Source organism: Periplaneta americana, chromosome 4 (genome assembly GCF_040183065.1).
Source record: "Periplaneta americana isolate PAMFEO1 chromosome 4, P.americana_PAMFEO1_priV1, whole genome shotgun sequence".
Taxonomy (NCBI): Eukaryota; Metazoa; Arthropoda; class Insecta; order Blattodea; family Blattidae; genus Periplaneta; species Periplaneta americana.
This window is the reverse complement of record NC_091120.1, coordinates 145,450,526-145,457,702: the sequence shown is the minus strand read 5'-3', so window position 1 is coordinate 145,457,702 and position 7,177 is coordinate 145,450,526. Positions and strand designations below refer to the sequence as shown.

General features: G+C 40.8%; 1 pseudogene; it reads right to left on the bottom strand.

Annotated features, from left to right (window-relative positions):
• Positions 1 to 4,928: 4,928 nt before the first annotated feature.
• On the bottom strand, positions 4,929 to 5,874 carry LOC138698954 (NADH-ubiquinone oxidoreductase chain 1-like; annotated as a pseudogene).
• Between the last annotated feature and the right edge of the window lie 1,303 nt (positions 5,875 to 7,177).

Here is a 7,177-nt window from a genome sequence, read left to right as displayed (position 1 = left end):
ATAATCAGTAAAGTTCCCATTTGTATTCAAATTTACTGGTTGAAAGAGTTTACAAATCTAGCCTATAGTGTATATTTTAAATCGCATAGTTACTGTCATAATCAAAAATATCAAATTTCATTTGATTCCAGTTAACTTGAAATTAAGAAATTGGAACTGTGGGCCAATGTTCCAATCTTCAACCTACATTCATAATCTCTGAGTTTCGTTTTGTTTTTAGTCTTCAATCAGTGATGTGAAATGTTAAAAGTAGGTACACAATGATTTTACTGTTTATTGTGAGAACTCAACAGCTTTAACCTACCTTGTCTTGCACGTATACAGCACAACAGCATTACATTGAAATAAGCTAGTAGCCACTCACCTGAAGGGTCAGCATTCAATCCGCAGCAAATTCTATTTTCCCCGTTCCTCCGCTCCTTAATTCAGGACTACCATAATAGATTTAACACTTGTGTGGCTTATTAAATTAGTCCCATTCACTAGTATTAACCGGAGCCAAAAAACAAATATGACAATTATAATGCATTTGATAATATTCTAGGTGTCCTCGGCTTGGATTTCGGCAGTACGCAGACACTTAACATCTCGGACGATTCAGAATTAGGGCCTACTTTCTGGTACTATCAAAAGGGCTATGTCCCCAAAAACTGATGACTGCTTAATCTCCCAGGTCACCTGGCTATCCAAACAATTACAGACTAACTAGTGAGATGCGAAAGACTTAGCACAGTAGACAACCATTCAAGTTATGAGAGCGTGATGTTAAGAATGGAAAATATACAGCAATTAGTTCTTAAATGATTGACAAATTAAGTCTCATTACATGATTGGAAACCCGATTTTTCTTTGAATATGCTGACTTGTTATCCTGAATAGCCAAGGAGCAATTTTGAAGATTTTTTATCTCGTTCAGTCACCCTAATCATACCTCAATGTAATTTTTTCTGAAGAAAATGTAATATTTTTATTCTCTTGTTTTAATTGAGTCTGCTAATTAGTGTATGTTTCTGCTTCTTTTATCCTAGTTACATTTTGTGAAGTTGAATCACTAAATTGAAAACTATTCCTAATATTCTACCTGAATGTAAGAATGAGTAAAGATTATACGGGACGGAACGATTTCGGTAATAGTCCTTTGGGAGACTGATCCTAAGCATAGTGTAACTGGAAAAGTTCTCTGACATATAATTTCTTTGAGCTTACATTTCTCAAAATTAATTTTATTATTTTTCAGACAGTTATTTCATAAAGACGACTTTTCGATTCCCATTTTAGTATCGAAAAGTCACTGATTTCCACATCCACAATTTAGCGTATCTAAAAGTAAATTTCCGTGCCTAAATAATTTTTAAGCACGCTAATTACAAATACCGAAAACATAAATTCCCTTCGGGTCTGTGGGCAATCTTCACCTATCATGCTTAAAACGCTATCATTTCACAAATTTTTGCATAGCCTACATGCTATATTATTTTTGATACCATTACCTTTTAAAAACATTTACGAACACACATTTTGTGAACATGTCTACAATACACTTTCCAGTTGCAACAAACAATTATGCATTGTTTCTGTGACACTTACGGTTTAAGAGTAACTATTTCAATAGTATTTTAGTAGTATATCAGTTTATGAATAGGTATTTTGCAAGGCTGCTACATGACGCGTACTTCACCTTAAACTTGAGCACCGCGGAGATGAGGTGTAAGGGCAGTTTCCTCGTGACTGCCATCAGCGCTGCAGGAAAGAGCATTTCGGCCTGTTGGCAAGTGCTACTGAATTCACAGTGACCATTCCTAGAAACAAAACCGATTTCTTATTAAATGAAAACAAACGTGGCGAAGGAAGATCTGTTCCTTTTATCTTAAGGATTTAGTATGTGAAATTACTGTTATTGAACTCCTTTAATACTGTACATTTTCTTACCATCATTCACAGTTGAGAGTCGGCATCGGTAGCGTAGTTGGCATATGCTGGCCTTCTGTCCTCGACGTTGCGGGTTCGATTCCGGCCCAGGACGATGATATTTAAGTGTGTTTAAATGCGACAGGCTCATATCAGTAGGTTTACTGGCATTTAAAAAAATACTCAGGGGCAAAATTCCGGCACACCTCTCCTGTTGCGAGCGTCGTTAAATAAACCATATCATCATCATTATTCACAGTTGAGATGCAGCTCTTTGCTTGTTTAATTCTCTATGAAATGAAACAACCCAGAACTCACCACGTGGAGGTGGCTGCATGTCGAGTTCCGCCCTGCCCATCCCAACCTCCCTACCATGTGGGCCAGAGCATTCTCCGATCCGATCCGATCCGATCCGATCCGATCCGATCCGATCCGATCCGATCCGATCCGATCCGATCCGATCCGATCCGATCCGATCCGATCCGATCCGATCCGATCCGATCCGATCCGATCCGATCCGATCCGATCCGATCCGATCCGATCCGATCCGATCCGATCCGATCCGATCCGATCCGATCCGATCCGATCCGATCCGATCCGATCCGATCCGATCCGATCCGATCCGATCCGATCCGATCCGATCCGATCCGATCCGATCCGATCCGATCCGATCCGATCCGATCCGATCCGATCCGATCCGATCCGATCCGATCCGATCCGATCCGATCCGATCCGATCCGATCCGATCCGATCCGATCCGATCCGATCCGATCCGATCCGATCCGATCCGATCCGATCCGATCCGATCCGATCCGATCCGATCCGATCCGATCCGATCCGATCCGATCCGATCCGATCCGATCCGATCCGATCCGATCCGATCCGATCCGATCCGATCCGATCCGATCCGATCCGATCCGATCCGATCCGATCCGATCCGATCCGATCCGATCCGATCCGATCCGATCCGATCCGATCCGATCCGATCCGATCCGATCCGATCCGATCCGATCCGATCCGATCCGATCCGATCCGATCCGATCCGATCCGATCCGATCCGATCCGATCCGATCCGATCCGATCCGATCCGATCCGATCCGATCCGATCCGATCCGATCCGATCCGATCCGATCCGATCCGATCCGATCCGATCCGATCCGATCCGATCCGATCCGATCCGATCCGATCCGATCCGATCCGATCCGATCCGATCCGATCCGATCCGATCCGATCCGATCCGATCCGATCCGATCCGATCCGATCCGATCCGATCCGATCCGATCCGATCCGATCCGATCCGATCCGATCCGATCCGATCCGATCCGATCCGATCCGATCCGATCCGATCCGATCCGATCCGATCCGATCCGATCCGATCCGATCCGATCCGATCCGATCCGATCCGATCCGATCCGATCCGATCCGATCCGATCCGATCCGATCCGATCCGATCCGATCCGATCCGATCCGATCCGATCCGATCCGATCCGATCCGATCCGATCCGATCCGATCCGATCCGATCCGATCCGATCCGATCCGATCCGATCCGATCCGATCCGATCCGATCCGATCCGATCCGATCCGATCCGATCCGATCCGATCCGATCCGATCCGATCCGATCCGATCCGATCCGATCCGATCCGATCCGATCCGATCCGATCCGATCCGATCCGATCCGATCCGATCCGATCCGATCCGATCCGATCCGATCCGATCCGATCCGATCCGATCCGATCCGATCCGATCCGATCCGATCCGATCCGATCCGATCCGATCCGATCCGATCCGATCCGATCCGATCCGATCCGATCCGATCCGATCCGATCCGATCCGATCCGATCCGATCCGATCCGATCCGATCCGATCCGATCCGATCCGATCCGATCCGATCCGATCCGATCCGATCCGATCCGATCCGATCCGATCCGATCCGATCCGATCCGATCCGATCCGATCCGATCCGATCCGATCCGATCCGATCCGATCCGATCCGATCCGATCCGATCCGATCCGATCCGATCCGATCCGATCCGATCCGATCCGATCCGATCCGATCCGATCCGATCCGATCCGATCCGATCCGATCCGATCCGATCCGATCCGATCCGATCCGATCCGATCCGATCCGATCCGATCCGATCCGATCCGATCCGATCCGATCCGATCCGATCCGATCCGATCCGATCCGATCCGATCCGATCCGATCCGATCCGATCCGATCCGATCCGATCCGATCCGATCCGATCCGATCCGATCCGATCCGATCCGATCCGATCCGATCCGATCCGATCCGATCCGATCCGATCCGATCCGATCCGATCCGATCCGATCCGATCCGATCCGATCCGATCCGATCCGATCCGATCCGATCCGATCCGATCCGATCCGATCCGATCCGATCCGATCCGATCCGATCCGATCCGATCCGATCCGATCCGATCCGATCCGATCCGATCCGATCCGATCCGATCCGATCCGATCCGATCCGATCCGATCCGATCCGATCCGATCCGATCCGATCCGATCCGATCCGATCCGATCCGATCCCATTCCAATCCCAGATCCGATCCGATCCCATTCCAATCCCCGATCCGATCCGATCCCATTCCAATCCCCGATCCGATCCGATCCCCGATCCGATCCGATCCCCGATCAGATCCGATTCCCGATCCGATCCGAAACGATCCAATTTGATCCGATTCTATCCCCGATCCGATCCGATCCCCGATCCGATCCGATCCCCGATCCGATCCGATCCCCGATCCGATCTGATCCCCGATCCGATCCGAACCGATCCGATCCCCGATCCGTTCCCCGATCCGATCCGAACCCGATCCGAACCGATCCGATCCCCGATCCGGTCCGATCCCCGATCCGATCCGATCCCCGATCCGATCCGATCCACCCAATAATAATAAAATTTTGAGATAATTTAAATAATTAAAGTTAAAAAGCTTTAAATAAAAGTATATGTTTTGAAAGCATAAGAAAGGAGTTAAAATCTTCTATTAACTTTACTTAAATTAATAATAAAAATAAATAAATCTTAATACCCAAGAAAAAGTCAATAATTTAATGATAAGGGAAAAAATCTCCTCCAAGCCAAATATATCAACCTATCATAACGAAAACGCGGTATTGTACCACGAACCCAAATAAATATAAAAGAAAGAAAAGAAAGTCTAAAATAAAAAAATATAGAATTAATATCACTACCCAAAAAAAATGATACAAAATAATATTCTCATAAACAAAATACTAGCATATTCAGCCAAACAAATTAATGCAAAACCACCACTTCTATATTCAACATTAAAACCTGAAACCAATTCTGATTCACCCTCAGCAAAATCAAAACGAGTGCGATTGGTTTCAGCCAAACATGAAGTAACCCAAATTATTGATAAAGGAAATGTAAAACAAACTATTCAAATGTCAATCTGAAAATCATAAAATATTATTAAATTATAGCTACCTACTAAAAATACAAAAGACAACAAAATTAAAGCCAATCTAACTTCATAAGAAATTGTCTGTGCAACAGCGCGTAATCACCCTAATAATGCATAATTAGAATTAGATGACCAACCAGCAATTATAACAGTATATACACCCAAACTAGTACAACAAAGAAAAAATAATAAACCCAACTCAAAAGAAATAAAACCAGTAAAGTAAGGAATTACAAATCATACTAACAAGGACAAAAATAATCTAAAAACAGGAGCAAAATAATAACATAAGTAATTAGACAAGAAAGAAATGTCTGCTCCCTAGTAGAAAGTTTAATTGTATGTCTAAAAGAGTGCAAAATTCCAATAAAACCAACCTTATTAGGACCTTTACAAATGTAAATATACCCGAAAACTTTACGCTCCAACAAGGTTAAAAAGGCAACACCAACTATAACAAAAATAACTTGTAAAATAAAAATAATAAATAAACCAAAAATCTCCCTAAACATAAATATTATTTATAGAATAAATCTATATTCAAAGATTCTAAATCCATTGCACTTATCTACCAAAACAGTAGCAATTAAAAATAATCATAAACAAAAAATTATTCCAAATATCTGGTCCTCTCGTACTAAGATATAAAATTTATTATAGATAGAAACCGACCTGGCTCTCGCCGGTCTGAACTCACATCATGTAAGATTTTAAAGATCGAACAGATCTAAACAAATTGAAATTTACACCCAAATTAAATCAACATCGAGGTCGCAAACCCATTTATCAATAAGAACTCACAAAAAAGATTATGCTGTTTTCCCTAAGGTAATTTAATCTTATAATCAACAAAATTGGATCAAGTATTCATAAATAAATGTATATTAAACAAAAAGAGTTAATTAATTCTTCCCATCACCAAAACAAAATATATAAAATATTAAATAAAATAAACAAACAAAATAAATAAAATAATATATATAAACTCTATAGGGTCTTCTCGTCCTATAAATAAGTTTAAGCTTTTTAACTTAAAAATTAAATTCAACAAAAATAATAAGAAACAGTATATTCCTCGTCCAACCATTCATTCCAGTCCACAATTAAAAGACTAACGATTATGCTATCTTTGCACGGTCAAAATACCATGGCCTTCAAAACTAATCAGTGGGCAGGTCATATTTCATATTAAAATACAAGAAAAGATGTTTTTGATAAACATGCGAGAATAAATTTACTTGCCTAGTTCCTTTTAAAATCTTAACAAAAATTTTATAATACAATTACAAAATTACTAATTCCATCATAATTACAAATAAATAATAATTTAATAACAAATTCCAATAAAACAATTAAATATTACTAAATCAAAATCTAAAAAAAAATAAAATAAAATTTCAATAGACTTAAAATGATAGTTATAATAAAACCAACATCAATCAAAAATTACAAAAATATGTGAGAGAGCTTATCCCCCATAACATTAATATTAATAAAATAAAAACTAAAAAGATAGAAATATATTAATAATAATATGATTATTAATAATTATAAAACAGTAACTAAAATAAGTACTTAGATCCTTCAAAATCGGGAAACAAAATATTTATAATATGATTTAATAAACTCTGATACACAAGGTACAACAAAAATCTACTTTTATAAATTAATCATATAACCTTTACAGTAAAAATAAACTATAATTGAAAAAATTTAATCAACAACAATATACAAAAACAATTAATTGATTTTAACATAAAAATAAAATGAAACAAAAATTATATAATATTTCAGATTATATTGAATTGTACGATA